The following is a 19,045-nucleotide window of genomic DNA, read 5'->3' as shown; positions in this document are numbered from 1 at the left end:
CCCCCCCCCCCCCCCCCCAAAACCTTCGATTTGCACCCCCCCCCCCCCCTCAAGTTTTTCTCTATATATTTTGCTATTTTTTTTGCCTTGGTGTCACCCCCCTAAATGGTGTCGCCCGGTGCGGTCCGCACCCCCGCCACCCCCTCGCTACGCCCCATATATATATATATATATATATATATATATTATATATATATATCTAATATATAAAGCTCAATTCTGTAACGCTATATGTTTGTCGTTGGCATTTCTACGGATTTAAGTGTTTAGATCAATTATCGTGCGCGGTTGTCTAAATTTATGAGTTAGAAAATTACTATTAAAAGTGTTGGGAAATCATTTTCCTTTTTCAAATTATAGTAATAATTGTCGGCATGTTCATTAAACACAAGTTTTAAAAAAATATCATCTTTTACAAAAATTCTAATTATGTTTTTTATTTAGTCCTATAGCGCTTACTTCCCTTTGATAAATTAGGCAAAACACAATTACTTCCCTTTATAAAACCATAGCATTAGTTGAAAAGCATTTACTTTTTAATTACTTTGTTTTGGTGTTGGGAAAAAAAATAATTACATAATTAGCGGGGATTGATCAAGTGCAAATGTTTTAGGTATTTTACGGATAAGCTTGGAGTATTATAATTGTTCATTAAATTGAAACAGGCGCGTTCGTTTAAGTGAGTGCAAAAACTATGAATAAGTTGGGGTACTATAGTCGTTTATTAAGCTAAACAGGCGATTCTGCCCGGGCGTTTATGTTCGCGTTAGTGTTTTCTTTGTGTTTAGGTGGGTTTGCGTTAGTGGTTTGCGTTTTTGATTTGGTTCGTTTTTGTTCTTCTTTTTTCGTTTTTGTTTGTGTTTTTTTTTTTGTTTGGGTTTTGGTATTTGTGGTTTTTGGGTTTGGTTTTGCGTTTGGATTTGGTTTGTTTTCGTTCTTTCTTTTTTTCGTTTTTGTTTGTGTTTTTTTTGTTTGGGTTTGTATTTGTGTTTTTGGTTGGTTTTGCGTTTGGATTTGGTTTGTTTTCGTTTGCTTTTTCGTTTGTTTTTTTTTTTTTTTTGTTGGTATTGGTGTTTGTGGTTGGGTTTGTTGTTAGGTTTTTGTTTTCGTTTGCTTTTTTGTTTGTTTTTTTCTTTGTGTTTGTATTGGTGTTTGTGGTTGTGGTTGGGTTTGTTGTTAGGTTTTTTGTTTTCGTTTGTATTTGTAATTGTGTTAGCGTTATGTTTGCGTTTTGTTGTTTTGGTTGGTTGTGGTTTGGGTGGGCAATGCCGGGTTTATGATGATTACTAAACACACAGGTAATGGTCGTTAACAGAAAGGTTTTTCACAGAAGCCAGAGCAGGGCCTGGCCGGGACGGCTAGTATATATATATATGTTAACTTTGCTTAACAAATTAGTAAAAGGCACCTGAGGTATGATGTTTTCTCTGGATTCATCAGGGTACAATGGAGGGGTGGGAGGTCAGAGGTCAAATACAACCAAGCCATGTCATCAATTTGTTCTTGATATTCTTTTTCTAACTGAAGCTTGGCCTTTTCTGCCTCACTCAAATCAACATTAGTAATCTTTTTAGAATCGACCAACATCTTGCCGTCTGAAAGTTTTACTGATGATGCTACTGTTCATCTTCTTGGGGGCTGCAACATCTCATGGGGGCTGACGTGAGCCTTAAAGTCACTGGTGTTCCAGAGCTTGCGAATGAGCTCACCAAACCTCTGCACCAGTATGAAAGCTATGTCTCCATGTGGTCGATTCATCTTCCTGTCTTCTTTAAGGAAGTAATTTCTCAGTGGACCCACATGGGAAGTTGACTTCTTCTTCTTCTTCGTTCTTAATTATTAGTGTTGAAGGGGATCGAGATTTATCTACCAGTTGGTTTGAACTCGAGACTTTGTTCGACCACGCCTCCAACACAATTAAGCGTTAACTGTCAACCGGTTATGCGCCATTGAGGCCATTGACTCCGATTTCAGCCTGCTTTTCTTTTTGGATTTGCTTCCATAGCCTTTGTCCACCAAGAACAAACTACAAGGCAGCAGTTGTTTAATTTTGGAGTTGTCTCTCCTAGAAGAGTGGCTGTCCCCAGCTAACGAGCCTCATCTGCCCGAGGGTTCGAACTCGTGACTTTTCGGTTTAGCAACCATGAGCTTTACCGACTCGACCACGCCGACCCCTGGACATTGACTGAAGAACCACATTGAAAGTTACTGGGGTTCCAGAGCTTGCGAATGAGCTCATAAAACCTCTGCACCAGTATGAAAGCTATGTCTCCATGTGGTCACGTCATCTTCTTGTAGTTATCTTCTTAAGGAAATAATTTCTCAGTGGACCCACATGGGACAGTGACCGAAGAACCACATTGCAGTAATCATTAGCTGTGATGTTGTTAAGACCAACAATACCAGGCAGGTAAGTGGTACCATCATACGCTCTAGAAAGTTTTGGATTCTTGTCCAGCTTTCCAATCATCAACTCACTAAAGGTTGGGTTCAAATCATAGATAATGTCTTCCAGAGAAGAATCAACGATCTGATAGTTGTCAGACAGGCAATACAACTTCTATGTTTGAAGGTTTAAACGTACAAGGTGGCCTTTAAAAACACTATGTGTAGGCATGAGTGTTGTTACCTCGACCCTGAAAGTACTTGCCACAAACCACACAAGCATACACATTTATATGAGAGCACAATTTCTCAAAGTCAAATCAAGAACAGATCTGTTGATTGTATCTAAATATGGGCAAGATCTATTTCTGTCTACTTTTGCTTCTTTATGTGGAAACTATTTGATCATCCTCGTCATTTTGTGGACTTATTCATCTTCATTCCTATTTCGCGGTTAATATCTGTTTTGTTTTCCGATTCATGGTAGTGCGCGATTGAGAAGAAACTTAGACTTCTGTAATAATTGTTTATAAGTAAAAGGAGAAAATTAATGTAAAATTAATTAAATCTAGAAGCAAAGCTGCTTTGTTTTAAAATTACAGTCAAGATTTTATTACTTTCTTAGCAAAACTTGCATTTGCTAGTGCTTAAGTAAAGCTTTAGTATTGATTTTAAATAAAATGGAGGTTAATAAGTTATTTGGATAATTAAAAAGCAATTTCAATATATTTGTTTTTATTTTAAACACTTTTACGTTAAGTTCTCTCCCTTGATTTCTGTTTATATTAATTGACAGTTATGTATGGGGACGTAATCCGTTTCCATGACACAAATCTAATCAAACACATTTACGTATGGCTAAACTCAAATTTAGTCTAAAACCTAGACTGTAGAACTATATTAGCAAAGTATAAAAGTAAAATACAAGTAATAAGTCATTGTTGATACTTAATGTAACAAATAGAAAGGAAACTTCTGAGAATTCAGCATAGATATCGTTATATTAAATAATTAAAGCCTTCCAACAACGAAAACATGCTTTATTGTACTACCAAAAAAATAATAATTTATTGAAATAATTTTCACCGCCCTATTTTGTATTTTAATATTGAGAAAATGTTTTTAGAAAACATTATTGCAAATCTAGTCATGCAGACACTTCAAAAACGTATCATTTAGCGGAAAGAAAAAACAATCTCATGGTTAATGATCTCCCACAAAATATCCAAAACAAAATGTCGTTTGTCGTTGTATTTATATCTTTTTGACCTGAGAAATTTTTGTCTGTGAGATGTTAAGTCTATGCGATAGAGGCGTAGCGAGGGGTGGGGGGCGGTGGGATATATGTCCCCGGGCGCCGACCTTAGGGGGGGGGGGCGCCAAATTGAAAGTTTGAGGGGGGGGGGGTGGTTGCAAATGAAAAGTTCGTGGGGGGGGGATGCAAATCGAAAGTTTGAGGGGGGGTGCAAATGAAAAGTTTGAGGGGGGGGGGGGGTGCAAATGAAAAGTTTGAGAAGGGGGGGTGCAAATGAAAAGTTCGAGGGGGGGGGGTGCAAATCGAAAGTTTGTCCCCGGGCGCCGGGAGGGGTCGCTACGCCCTCTGCTAAGTGATAATATTTTCTGAGATATTTTGTCTTTAAGATAAATCGACCTTGAGGTAATGTGCCTGAGATAATTAGTTATTGTGAGGGTGGGGTTTTGTGAAGATCTACCGCCAGTTGTGAGGGTGGGGAAAAGCAGTACCACCAAATGTGAGGGTGTGGGTGATTAAGATGAAACCATTTCTTGTATCGTTTCGTGAAATCCAAAAAACACACTTTCCAAGTCAAAATATAACGGTCTTTATTAAAATGTACACAATCAACTTCCTACCTTATCTAACTAACCTAAACTATATACTATTTGCTAACTCTACTAACTACGCACTCCCATGACCAATCTAACACACTACATTCTAACTCTTTACCTAACTCCGGCCGTTCTCTTCGCTAACTATCTATCAACTGCCTGGCCTAACTGCAGACCCACGCTTCAGTGTCAGCTGACCGTCCCACGTGACTGGTCAGCTCCTGTATTTTAATTTTTTCTAGCTATAGTCTGTTTCTATTAACTTCTTCTACTTGACCTATCCTACCTAAACTAGCGTCATCACAGTCATGGAATATAATCGTGTTAGTCAACAGTCTTTAAACGAATGCCTGGGTCCATGTAATACGATCCACGCATGAATAATGTACCCACTAGCAGCATGGCGCGGTGGACTAGCCTGAGGACGAGGGTGACTGACACTCTAGGGAGATCTGGATATGGTCAGACCTAGACAGGACAGCAGGCAGGCAAGTCTCTAGAGCGTTTTCTGCTTTTGTGGGGGTGAGTCAGGAGAGACCCTTAGGGTTGGTTCTGGCTTTAGTGTGTCAGAGGTTGGGGGTGAGGGGGGGGGACGGACTTTATGTTTGATTATGCTTTAATGTGAGTCAGAGGGTGGGGGGGGGGGGACTTTATGCTTGATTCTGCTTTAATGTGAGTCAGAGGGTGGGGGGGGGGGGAACTATGCTTGTTTGTGCTTTAGTATGAGTCGGAGAGTGAGGGGGGGGGGGGGGCAGATTTTATGCTTGATTTTGTTTTAAGAACCGGGGGGGGGGGCTCAATGCCTGTTTCTGCTTTTGTTTGAGCTTTATGCTTTTTCTGCTTTAGAGTGAGTCAGAAAGGGGGGGGGGGGGGGGGGGGCTTCATACTTACTTCTTATCAGTCAACACGATACAAGTCCAATAATTCAAGCTAGTCGCCCACTTGTCATAACCATGTAAGCCTTTTTAATTGCTGAGATGGTAAGGACATGTAAAAAGATTTGCTTGTCAAACGGAATAGTCACAAGACAACCTTTGAGTAAAGATACCTTACAACTACTAGCCCGATGGTCTCAAGTTCTGTTCCGGACATGGGACCATAAGACGTCACTGAGTCCACCCAGCTGTAATGGATACCTGACTGATGTTAGGGGTTACCTTAAATAAAACGCGGCTGATCATAGAACTGAATACACTATTTCTTTGTATGCCAATGTCAAAGAGGCGTAGCGACCCTTCCCGGCGCCCGGGGGACAAACTTTCGATTTGCACCCCAACCCCCCCCCCCCCCTCTCAAGATTTCGATTTGCAACCCCCCCCCCCCCCTTCAAGCTTTCAATTTATTTTTCCAACCCATTTTGGCGCCCCCTAAGGTCGGCGCCCGGGGACATATGTCGCCCCCTCCCCCCTCGCTACGACTCTGCAATGTCATAGAAACAAGAACTGAACCTCATACGTGTTATGAACCGCTCAGGCTTGAGATGTTGAGAGGGTTACTTTTATTTTTTGAATCATAATTGTGGTAATACTGACTTCCAGTAATTGTATTGGAAAAAAACATTGCACTGTTAGTTTGTGGTTTTGGTTTAAAGTTTAGAACTATCAATGGTGTGTTGTAAAGAACTAGCTTCTAATGCTCAAGTTTGGCTAAATGTGACTAGACAAATGAGGTAGCATAACCGCACTGAAATATTTAAACAAGTTAGGAGCAGTGTTTCTTTCAGATTTTTTTTACGGCGGAGATACTTGAGAGGGGGGTTTAACGAAAATTTTCGAGGGAGTGAGTAGGAACCAGTGAAGTAAATATATTGTAGACCGTTATACATTATGTTTCGTTCGGGGTGGGGGGGAGGAGAGGGAAGAAATTCTGGCTAGAAGCTGGGTTTATGGTATGTGGCTTGATTAAAAGCTAATGTCTGCGGTTAATTTAGAAAAACATAAACCCTTGTTGACATGTGGTAAATTAATGTTTCCCGTCAGTCCCAATAATTGTTATTTATTTTATTTTTTTATTTTTTTTTGGGGGTTATTTCCTGCTAAAGTAACAAATGTTTGAAAAACTGTCGGTGGTTGGGTAGTTAAAGTAGAGTTTGTTTCTTTGACGTCGCCTTCTGAAAGGATAGTGTAGTTAGTACCGAGCTCTTTTCACTATCTCCAGCTTAAGACAGGTATGAATTGACAGGTAACATGGGCATCTGGAGGGTTCGTGATCACGCGCTCTACCGCTCTACCACGCCGACATGTCGAATTTATCAATTTGACAAGAATAATTAAATATACAGAAATAAACGTTTTCGTATCGTTTATGTATCAGGACGTACGAATGTACATTATAATTTAATACAATTTTTGTAACGTTTATTTAACTGGACATAAGGAATATAAATTGTAATTTAATAAAAGTTTTTGTAATGTATATGTAACTGGACATAGGGAATATATAATATTAATATATTAATATATACATTATAATTTGATAAAAGTTTTTTTAACATCTATGTAACAGGACATACATATTGTAAATTATGATTTAACAAACGTTTTTGTAACGTTTATGTAACGTGACATGCCGAATATAAATTATAATTCGCTATTCCAAGTACACTTTTCGACCAACCAATTAGTATAATCAACTACAATGGTTTTAATTAAATTAGATGCCTGTGTGCATTGCTCGTACATACTCACGAGCACTTTTGTCAAGCCACTTTACATAATTAATTAACGCTTACGTAATTACAATACAAGCCATAAGCTTCCCATTTGCATGGTGGCTAGACCAATATTCCACATACAATGTTAATGTGATGTATAAATTAGAAATAAAATAAGCTACTGCTGGAAGGGAAAACTTTTTCTATTTATAGTATCGATCTCTATAAGTCACGTGATCGTGTTGTCAGCCTCAGTAAGGATACATCAGGCAGACTGGCGGAAGGTCAATGAAGTAGGTCAAGGCTGTTGTGGTGTGTTTCGGTTTGATTAATGACCTAGAGGGTTACGGGAAATATACGATCGTAACACAACCAAAACAACGGTCACATGACTCAGACTCAAGACAAGATACAAAAATGTATGTGTTTGTCTCTCGCACGTGGAATATAGTCGTTCACTTCAGTTGTTTGAAATTGTTGAGTTGTATGGATATGCAGTTTTATTCGTATATTTAAAAAAAAAAGCAAGTTACTATCGGTCATTGGGCAGACGAAGTAGAGTTCATTTGTTTTGGATCACCTCGACATAGAAACGAAGAGTGTGGTCAGTTCTATATCTAGCCGTCTTTTTTTACTAAAGTATGTTAGGTACTCATCATTCCGGGTCTGAATTGGTGCGCTCTGACTACCGACCACGCCGTCCCTTACAGTATGTTTTGCTAAGTAATAATTAGGTCGACAATACATGCAATTATCGCCGATTTAAAAACTCTTCTACCCCCCCCCCACCCCCAATATATTACATAAATTACTCAATGTAATAAAATAAAAACGGGGCTTCAGGAAAAAGTAACTAGGTTTAAAACTGGCCCCAACATACTACATAAATTACCCAATTAAATAAATAAAACGGTGCTTTAGGAAAAAGTATCTGGTTTTAAAACTGGCCTCAACATACTACATTAATCAGTGGCGTAGCCAGGATCGTCTCAAGGGGGGGGGGGTTCCAATTTTTACCCGGGGACAAACTTTCGATTTGCACCCTCCCTCAAACTTTCGATTTGCACCCCCCCTCCTCAAACTTTCGATTTGCACCCCCCCCCCTCAAACTTTCGATTTGCACCCCCCCCCCCCTCAAACTTTCGATTTGCACCCCCCCTCATACTTTTTCTATATACCGAGGGGTCTATGAGGGGGTCATGACCCCCCCCCCCTGCCTACGCATTAATTACCTTCAGGAAAAAGTAACTAGGTTTTAAAACCGACCCCAACAAACGAAAACGGTGCGTCAGGAAAAAAAGGAACTAGTTTTAAAGCCGACCCCATCTTAGTTTCAGCTGAACCTAGCAGCTATCACTGGGTCATCACCCAGTTTCCTGTCTGAAGGTTATGTCCCCTAAGACATACAGCAGCACGATTCTCTACATCAAAGGTTTCTTTCAAACATTTTTTCTCCGGTGGGTGAGGAGAGAGGAAGGGGGAAAGAGGTACTTAAAGCTTTCTTGAGGGGACTTGAAACTTCCGTGAGTGGTGGTCACTGGTTGAAGTATTACACTCTCTAGATAATTTGTATTTTAATTTGGTGGGGGTGGGATGGTGGAGGGAGGGGGAGATGTGAACTTGCTAGGGGAGCCCATGAGATACAGGCCTTAATGAGACACACTCTACATAACATGAACCCCCCTTCCCGCCCCCGAAGAAAGTCTACCGCCCACTCCCCTCTCCCCGAACTAAATGGAATTTATATAGAAAATATATACTTTTAACATTGTTTTAACTTTGTCCATCCCTCCCCCCGGAAATTTTAGTCCGCCTCTTCGAAAATTTCAAGTGCCCCCCCCCCCTCCCCGAGGAAAAAGTCTGGAAGAAACACTGCACATGACAGTATGCACCAACTGACCTTCTACACCACGTGACCCTCTACACCACGTGACCTTCTATACTACGTGACGTTCTACACCACGTGACCTTCTACACCAACTGACCTTCTACACCGCGTGACCTTCTACACCACGTGACCTTCTACACCACGTGACCTTCTACACCACGTGACCTTCTACACCGCGTGACCTTCTACACCACGTGACCTTCTACACCACGTGACCTTCTACACCACGTGACCTTCTACACCACGTGACCTTCTACACTACGTGACCTTCTACACCGCATGACCTTCTACACCGCATGACCTTCTACACCGCATGACCTTCTACACCACGTGACCTTCACCACCACGTGACCTTCTACACCACGTGACCTTCTACACTACGTGACCTTCTACACCACGTGACCTTCTACACCACATGACCTTCTACACCACGTGACCTTCTACACCACGTGACCTTCTACACCACGTGACCTTCTACACCACGTGACCTTCTACACCACGTGACCTTCTGCATCACATGACCTTCTTCATCACGTGACCTTCTACACCACGTGACCTTCTACACCACATGACCTTCTACACCACATGACCTTCTACACCACGTGACCAGTTCTATTCTTGTGACCCAGTACATCTTGCTGCCACTGTCAGCTAAATGGCAGGTCCCCCTCTCCTGCTGACTCTGCTTACTCAAAGTCCACAAAAAAACTTTCCTGTGTTCATTATTTTAATTTTTTTCTTACCCATTATTTCCCTAAGTGATTTGAGTTTGTTTTTTAGAAACTAGTATATAGCCTACTACGTTTTAAAATGGTAAATACCAAGGGCAGTAATTGTGACACTCCACCCACGCTTACCTCCCCTACCTCCCTATTTTTCTGTCAATGTTAAGCGCCACCTAAAAAGTGAAACAGAATCCTTAAAATGAAATAACAGTATGAGTTTTTTTTCGGTCTCAAAATTTAAATGGCGGCCTGGCATTGACCTAGTTTTATCTCAGCACGTGATATTGGTGTTAAGTTTATAAATTTGATCAGGTTAAACTCCAAAGGGGGAGGGGAGCCCGTAATTTTGTGATGATGTGCGATGAAGGGGAGATGGAGGTATGTGTGTGTGTGGGGGGGGGGGTTCAGATAGTGTGACGCCACACTTTTGCATTTTTAAAAGTAATGTTAGAAACTGATTTTTAGCCGTTATTTCGCCTTTTAGAAACTGTTTTAATAACTTCTAATAGAAAATTTTAAAATACTCTCTTTTTTTAAATTGATGTTTTAAAAAAATAATTCTACTGTAATTTTGAGTGGGGTTGTTGGCTGAGGTGTGACGTCATGTGGGGGGGGATCTCGATCTTTTTGACCATGTGTGACAGAGGGAAAGGTAAAAAATTGTAAACACAAAAAGGTGACGTCATTTGTGGATGGCCCATAACAACCGCTACAAAGATTCTTCTAAATTAATCCTCACGTTCTTAATGGTAACCTTTCGTTTTTATATACACTAGATAAACATTTAACTACCTCTAGATATTTAACCAATACAATGTTTAATCACATGTAGGTCCTTGTTTAACCATCTCTAGATCAACGTTTAACCATATCTAAATCAATGTTTAACCAAATCTACCAATGTTTAACCAAATCTACATCCATGTTTAAATCATCTAAACAATGTTTAACCAAATCTATCAATGTTTAACCAAATCTAGATTTATGTTTAAATCATCTAAACAATGTTTAACCAAATCTATCAATGTTTAACCAAATCTAGATCTATGTTTAAATCATCTAAACAATGTTTAACCAAATCTAGATCTATGTTTAAATCATCTAAACAATGTTTAACCAAATCTAGATCTACGTTTAAAAACCCTCTAAATCAATGATTAATAAACTAAAGATCAATGTTCAACTACAAAAATAAAAAGCCTGGGTGCTCACTTATGGGGAATACATGTCCTTTCATAAGATATTTGTTCAGTTTTCCGGCACTGAGCGCCTAGGCATTTATATTAAGTCATACCAGCTTATAGGCAAACTAAATTATTTTTTTAGCGCAATTTCCATTCTGGAGAATTGCGTTTATTAACCCGTCATTTCTGGATGTATGAATGTATGAATGGATGGATGGATGGATGAATGTGTGTCCGCAGCTTTAAGTCGTATCTCCTCCTCAACGAAGCAATATCGATGACTAGTTCCAAAAGCAATTATGTTAAGCAAGTTACGAGGATGAACATAGGCCATAAAAATTCCGGAATTCCTTCCTTGATTTCCCGGAAAAGCCAAAAATTCTCGAAAAATGCAGTTTTTTGCCCATATCTCGGCAACCAGACCACTTAGTGACTTGAAACATGTACCAATCGATTCCTGTCATAATTTAGAACAATATTGCCGAAGAAAGTTTTCAAAAATATCCTTTCGTTCGGTCACAAAAATTTTTTTGAAGTAATTAAAATTTGGACCGAATTAGTAGGCATTTTTTCCAACCACACCACACGCGTCATCACGTTCAATAGCTGCGCCATCACGTTCAATGGCTGCGTCATCACGTTCAGTAGCTAGGCGCGCAATTGTTTTTAGTCATGTAACTCTATTGTAAATAAAACATGTAAAATACTGAAATTTTTTAAAATAAAAAACGTTTTAATAACTAACCAATGGTTTTACTAACCCTGCTCTTGATTTACGCTACGACAGAGCTATTTTTAGATAACATAAGGAAATTGCGCTAAAATTGTCACTAGACTTTTTAATTAACTTGTTTACTTTTTAGTACATTTTTCTATTGTTTCATTTGCAAACTATTTTTTTTTTTTTTTTTTTTTTTTTTTTTTTTTTTTTTTTTTATTTTGTGCTTTGAGAATATAATAAAAGCTTTTTTTTTTTCCTAAAAAAAAGGAAGAATTATTCTCGACTTGATAGACATTCGATCGAGATTATGTTAACACTACATTACTCTTATCGGCTATGCCTCAATACGGACACATAAGTAATTGTTACATTTCAATAAACATGCGTAAATTTTGGTTAAGGGCATCAACGTCAAAATTTGTCAATTGGCGTTTAGTTGTATCATTTGGTCTATGATGGAATTTGGTTCAATAAACCGTCATCTAACCCGGTATAGAATGCACAGATAAGGTTAGTAAAAACTGAGGCTATCAATAATATGTAACTTAATCCACGAAATATCATTCGTTTTCAAACTGGAGACAGAGTTTCTTCCAAACATCTCTTTGGAGGGGGAGGGGGGGGCGAAACCCCATCCCCCCCCCCCCCCCGAAAAAAATCTACCACCCCCCACCCCCCTCCGAACGAAATGAAATGTGTATAATTTATATAGCAAATATATACTTTTAACAGTGTCCGTCCCCCCCCCGAAGAAAGTCTACCGCACCCCCCCCCCATCGAAAATTTCCAGTTCCACCACCCCCCCCCCCCCCCCCCCCCCGCCCCGGAGAAAAAGGTCTGGAAGAAACACTGGCTGGAGAACTGTGGGTTAGCGCAAGGTGCAAAAACGATGACATAAATATACATTATAAAGCAACTCATATTTAAGTACGAATGTATACGTCTGTAATATTTAATAAGCATTTTAAAAAATAATTAGTGATTGTAGTGATTGTTTTATAAATTTGAATAAATTCGGTGCTATAAAATATTTACAATTACCCAAACTTTGAATATAATATCGCGGTAGTTATTTCCCATTGTTTAAGATGATAAGGGAAATAACCTGTAACTATTTTTCCAGAAATAGTTTAAACATAAAATAGTAATCAAATTGAAATAAAATGCAATATTTCTTATCGTATGAAAACGGTTAAGAAGGAATAAATATGGTTATTTATCCATTATTATTTTTATATCTTATATTTAAAAATTTCATTTGGCTCTAAATTAAACATAAAAACTGTTAGTTTCATTAAATACATAATTCGTAAAAATGTGAAAGACCAAGAAATATAGATTCACATGTCTTCCATTCAGCTTTATAATTTTAGATCTATGTGTATGTAAACCATCCTAGATCAGGGGTCGGCAACCTTTTAAAGCAGAAGAGCCAAAAGTTGCAATTTTCAATATTTCCCTGGTTTCGAAGAGCCACTAACATGTTTTTTATTTCAAATATTTTATTTTTTTATTAAGATTATTTGTTCAAGGAGCTTGAGAGCCGCATCTTGATATCAAAAGAGCCGCATGCGGCTCGCGAGCCGCAGGTTGCCGACCCCTGAATTAAATGAATGAAAGATCGCTACAAAAAGAAATATTATTATTGTAAATCTGTATCAGTCCTCACAAGCCGATGACTAAAACTGTAATACTAAAGCGAACATGCAAGGCAAACTGACGCTGTAAATTACATGTCTGAGACGAAAAAACTTAGAAAGAACAATAATCTAAAATACTAATGTATCATATAAAAACCCCACTTCTGTTAAGTCATCAATTAATTAAATATTTAAATGTGTACGTTTAAAAAATTAAAACTCAAATAAGACGTTTAATACTCTGTATAAGTCAACTTTCAATAAATAAAATTATAAGTAAGAAAGAAGTATTCCTATTGCAATTTTTGCAAGTCCGCATTAAGCCTTTGATAAAATATTGTACTAAAGCGAACATGGCAAGGCAAACTGACGCTTTAAATTACGTCTGTGGCAAAGTTTAAAAACATATTGAAATAATTCTCACATTAAAATTGTGGTTTAAGGAAAACTGCTTTTTTTTTATATCAACAAATGACAAAACAAATTTCGAAAAGAAAAATCGTACTGAAAAGTAAGAAAGGTTGGTGTAACCTTACTAAAGCTATATGGTGTATTACTAAATATAAAAGTCAGGGCGCTCAATGATGGAAACTAAACTAAGGTCTTATGTTATAGAAATTACAACTCTCTATGAACTCACTATAAAAGGGAATATATTATTCTTCCTTAAAAATAGTTTTTGTGCGAAATATTTCCATTTTTTTTTTTTTGGTGTTTCGTTCAAAATGAATCTGCCACTACATAGGATACGAATAAAAATATTTACGTTAAAATCCATCAAGGAACTTGTGACCCATTAAACTCAGTTATCTGCCCCTATTTAGTTCGCGGTGGACGATAGGGCACAGAATGAGGCAACTGAGAAAACTGTTCACCCTCAGTGGCCCTCTGATCTGATTTTATTTTATTACCTCCCCTTTTATTTAGTAAGTTTTTTTTAGATTTATAGTCTTTTTTTAAGTTAAATTGTCAATTTAATAAAAACCTTTAATTAGATTTAACATTAGAAATTCTTGTATTTCAATTTCAGCTGAACATGATAATAAGATGTGGATTTAATTAATATTCTATTTTTTTATCCATAAATTTTGTGAGCCATAAATGTACTGAGTGAGTGAACGTAATAAAAGCCTTTTAAAAAGTTGAAAAAAAAAGCAAGCCCAAGTCCTATAGGCTGTAGAGGTACATGGTTGATGGGTAGGTCTTTTCAAATATATATTTTTTTAATCCAAAACTATTGTAAACTATACAACACTTGCCGACCCAGATGAAAACCTTAACCATTGTTAATCTTGATATAATAAACAGAAGTTAAAAGCTAAATATTAGCAACAAAATAAAGTCCGACCATCCTGAAAACATCATTTCTGTAAAGCCTTTTTCAACATTAATCTTTCATTAATTCAAATGCAGGTTCACATTGTAATTACTTACGTTAATCAACATTAGAATGCTATGACGTCATTTCAACGATTAACATGCTCTTCACAGGTTTGCATAATACATGACAGCCTACATCCCATATCATTACCAGTGATAAAAAAAATTCACAATCTAAAAATAGATTTCTGTCTTGTTTGGGAGTGAGCTTGATGGAGAAAGAACCTGATGTAGCGCTTGTTTTGACAAATGTTCGAGCATCTCTTCGATACAACTCGTTTTGCTAATTGGTTGTTTTTTTGTAGCTGTTTTTTAAAGGTTTATTTTCTTTCTTTTTTTTTTTGTAAGTGGTAAATTTTACCTTTTGTGTTTTTAGTGGTGTCTTTTCAATTTGTAAATCTCCTACTTTACTTGCAACAAGTGAGAGCTGTGGATGGGAGCAGGTTACCACACCAGCACGTGTTTTCTGTGTAAACAAATCATCATTCAGCGTGTAAAAGAAATCACCTTCTAGTTAAGCAGGTAAATAAAACGTTAAGAGCCAATCGTTCTTCAGAGGCGTAGCAACCCGTTCACGCGGTGAGCTATTAATTTTCCCCCACTTCACACCTTCCAATTTTATTCGTTTTTTTTGTGTCAGTTATTGTCCTATGGCAGTTTTTATTCTGTTGTTCAACAACGTGTTGTAGAAAACAGTAAAATAAGCCCGTAAACCCATTTAAAAATGGATGTTCTTATTTTCGACTGTATAGTTCAGTAATGCAGCTCAAAATTAGCTTTCTATATTCCAATTTTGTTTTGCCCCTGTAACAGTGAAATGTAGATGAATGTTTGTTTCGAGTGTGTATCTTAAAAAGGCGATATGGATCTAAAATGTAAGGTGGGTGTGCGCATGCGCTAAGGAAAGGAAGCGGAGAGAGAGGGAGCGCGAACAACATGGCGATGATGGGCAGTGATGGTGTTGTACATATGAACCAATAAAATTATGGAAATTATCGGAACAAGGGTTGATTTTTGTTTTGATTGTGTGCCATGAAATAGGTAGGAGAAAAGGCTGTGACAGCCCCCTACTCCAGTTTTGGCTCCTAAGATAGCCGCCCCACCCGCGCTCCCCAAGTTACGTCCCTGTTTTAGTACTGCAATTAAACAAATCATCTTTCAGCTTGACTTTTCAACAAACCACCTTTTTAATTTGATTTTAAAAGAACACCGTTTTGCCTATTGTTTAAATTAATCACATCTTAAAAAACTCAGTCCTTAAGTTTAAACTTTAAACTAATGATCCTATAGCCTAATGCTCAAACAAATCAATCTTTAGTTTGCCATTTCCATTTTGGCTTGTAAAAAAAACGGCTGTTTATGACAATATTGAGCTACTTCCTGTGTTTTCTATGTGACAGCATTGAGCTACTTCCTGTGCTTTGAATGTCACTCAAACAGCTTTAAAAAACATTCAGGCACCTTTAAGCTGACAAAAGCGTTCATAGATATAAATAGTTTAAACCTTAACGAAATCTATCACGTGACTGGTTTTATTAAGAAACATGTGTAAAACTCATCATTTGAGCATTGTTTTATTTATCTTAAACAGGGCATCGTGCAGATGCGTAGCGATGGGGGGCAGTGGGGGGGGGGGGACATATGTCCCCGGGCGCCGACCTTAGAGGGGCGCCAAAATGGGTTGTAAAAACAAATTAAAATGTCATTTTAGCTGCATTTTGACAGTTTGAGGGGGGGGGGGTGCAAATCGAAAAGTTGAGAGGGGAGGGGTGCAAATCAAAGATTTTCTTACGAGGGGGGCGCCAAATTGGCATCGTGTAACGCACAGTATTTCTTTTAGGCATCTATCATGGGGTGGGCTACTCTCTGGAGCATGTCCACCCCACCCCCTCAAAAAAGTTATCCTTCCAAACCTGACGGTCTATGGGGCAAGGGAAATAGAGTTCCCCTGTTTCTTTGACCTCGGCATATGAAGGGATAGTGTGGTCATGTGTGACGTAGGTTCCCATCAGACCTGGGTAGACTCAGGGTCGGTCTACTGACTTGAGCCCAGAAGAACACGACACTTACGGGTTTTGCAGTCTAGATGTCTACCACTAGACCACTCCCCTTCCACCTCATAATGCAAAAGAAAATATATACTTTAACCAGAGTACAGCATCCAACCGCCCTCCACCCCAATGGAAGTTTCAAGTGTCCCACCCGAAACTTTCAAGTCCCCCCCCCCCCCCACACACACACACTTTCGGAGAAAGTCCGAAAGATACACTGTGAATATTATACCAGAGTCCACTTTACCTAAATCTGTTGAGCGGAATGCATGGTGATTAAATCACTACCATATTATTAGCTTCCCCAATAACGACTCAAGGATGTAATGCATTATCTTTCTTCCTACCAGAGGTTCTTCTAGGGATCTCTTCGGGAGCACTGCCCCCCTCCAGAGCAACGACAAAAGCCCCCACCCCCTCCCCATTATCCCCCCCTCCCCCCAGAGCAACGACACTCCCCACCCTCACCACCCTCCCCAGACGTAACAGATAAAATAAATAAATAATATAGAAAATATTACTGTAACCAGTATCAGCCCTTCCGCTAACAAATGTAAGTGCGTCTCCCCCCATCCTTCCCATTTTTAATGTGCCTCCCCCCCCCCTCCCCTTTACCCGGAGAAAAAGTGTCTTGAATAAACACTGCTTCCCACTTAAATACAAATGAGAAAAATGTTGTCTGTAATTATTATTGTACGAGAAAAATGGCCCGTTGAGGAAGGGTACAACGGGCGCTAGGCTGATAGTGCTGTCTCTTTTCTCTAAACTAAAACCAACCCACCCCCCCCCACACACCACCCCCACCCCACCCCCCCCCCACCCCCCCCCACACACCACCCCCACCCCACCCCCCCCCCCACCCCCACACACCACCCCCACCCCCACCCCCCACCACACACCACCCCCAACCCAACCCCTCAACCCCACACACCACCCCCACCCCCCACCACACACCACCCCCACCCCCACCCCTCACCCCCACACACCACCCCCTCCACACACCGCCCCCCCCAAAAAAAACATGTCTACCGTCCCATTCAACGAAATATAATTATATACTTTTTCCAGTGTCCGCCCCCTCCCAGAAAATTCTACCCCCGCCCCCGAAAATTTCAAGTACCCCCACCCCTCTCCGGGGAGGAAAAAGTCTGAAAGAAACACTGAAACCAACCCACCCCCCCCCCACACACCACCCCCCCACCCCCCCCCCCCACACACACCACCCCCCCCCACACACACCACCCCCCACCCCCACCCCCCACACACACCACCCCCCCCCCACCCCTCCACCACCCCCCACCCCCAAAAAAAAACATGTCTACCGTCCCATTCAACGAAATATAATTATATACTTTTTCCAGTGTCCGCCCCCTCCCAGAAAATTCTACCCCCGCCCCCGAAAATTTCAAGTACCCCCACCCCTCTCCGGGGAGGAAAAAGTCTGAAAGAAACACTGAAACCAACCCACACACCACACACCACCCCCACCCCCCCCCACCCCCACACACCACCCCTACCCCCCCCCCACACACCCCCCCCCCCCCACACCCACCCCTCCACCCCACCCCCCACCCCCCCCCCCCCCCCCCCCCCCCCAAAAAAAAAACATGTCTACCGTCCCATTGCAAGAAAACCACTTTTTAGATTAGACACATTAATTAGGCGGTAATTTTATTATAGAGTATCGATGAGGAAATTTCTTTTGAGTTGTGGAGGGGGGGGGGGGGGGCTCAGACGTTCTTACGCGGGGGGTGGGGCTTCGCCCCTACCCGAAGAATTGTATGCAAGAAACTCTTCACGCAAACCATTTAGATTAGACAACATTTCCTTTTTTTCAATGTTTACGCGATAATCAATGACGTCATTTTACTGTGTGCAATCTCTGGTTTGAGATTATGTTCTACTCTACGCTAAATGTGTCGACGTCATATTTCGTTTTTCGAATTACTGTGCATGTTTTTATTTTGCTTGTGTTTTCTCTAGAGCGTTCTTGTCAGACAAAGCGTTCTTGTCAGACAGAGCGTTCTTGTCAGATAGACAGACAGCGAAACTATTAGTATTAATGTAAAGCAAAGAATCCTTGCAACAATGCAACTCTAGTCATACAAAATTGCTTTCACTGCAATGCATGTACACGTGGTTTTCATTCAACAAACTAGAGATCACTTAATTAAACCCATTAGTAGTTTGTGTGGCAGACACGCCTCCCGCGAGTTGTCTAACTTGAGTGGCGCAGTTTGTTTTACTCACGTGAAACTAGTCAAACCAGCCAATATGAATATGTATGCAGAATCTGGTAAATTACTGACGTCTTGTAGACGTGATACTCCCCTGATTTGGTTAAGTCTACATTCCTGCTTTAAACGAAACATCCAGTGGTGTAGCAAGGGTCGTCTCATGGGGGGGGGGGGGGGGGGTCAAATTTTTACCCAGGGACAAACTTTCGATTTACACCCCCCCCCCCCTCATACTTTATATATATACCTCAAGGTCTATGGGGGGTTATGACCCCCCCCCCACCCCCCCCCCTGCCTACGCCACTGAAAACATCCCATAATATGTAACGATTA

At 40.0% G+C, this 19,045-nt stretch overlaps 1 pseudogene; it reads right to left on the bottom strand.

The window, feature by feature from the left end:
• Window positions 1-1,381: 1,381 nt before the first annotated feature.
• Window positions 1,382-2,782, bottom strand: LOC131928979 (U4/U6.U5 tri-snRNP-associated protein 2-like; annotated as a pseudogene).
• Between the last annotated feature and the right edge of the window lie 16,263 nt (window positions 2,783-19,045).

This window comes from Physella acuta, unplaced genomic scaffold (assembly GCF_028476545.2).
Source record: "Physella acuta isolate Inbredline_101_S28 unplaced genomic scaffold, ASM2847654v3 ptg001579l, whole genome shotgun sequence".
In the NCBI taxonomy this organism is placed as follows: domain Eukaryota; kingdom Metazoa; phylum Mollusca; class Gastropoda; family Physidae; genus Physella; species Physella acuta.
Note: the sequence above shows the minus strand (reverse complement) of the source record. Positions and strands in the feature narration are given on the sequence as shown.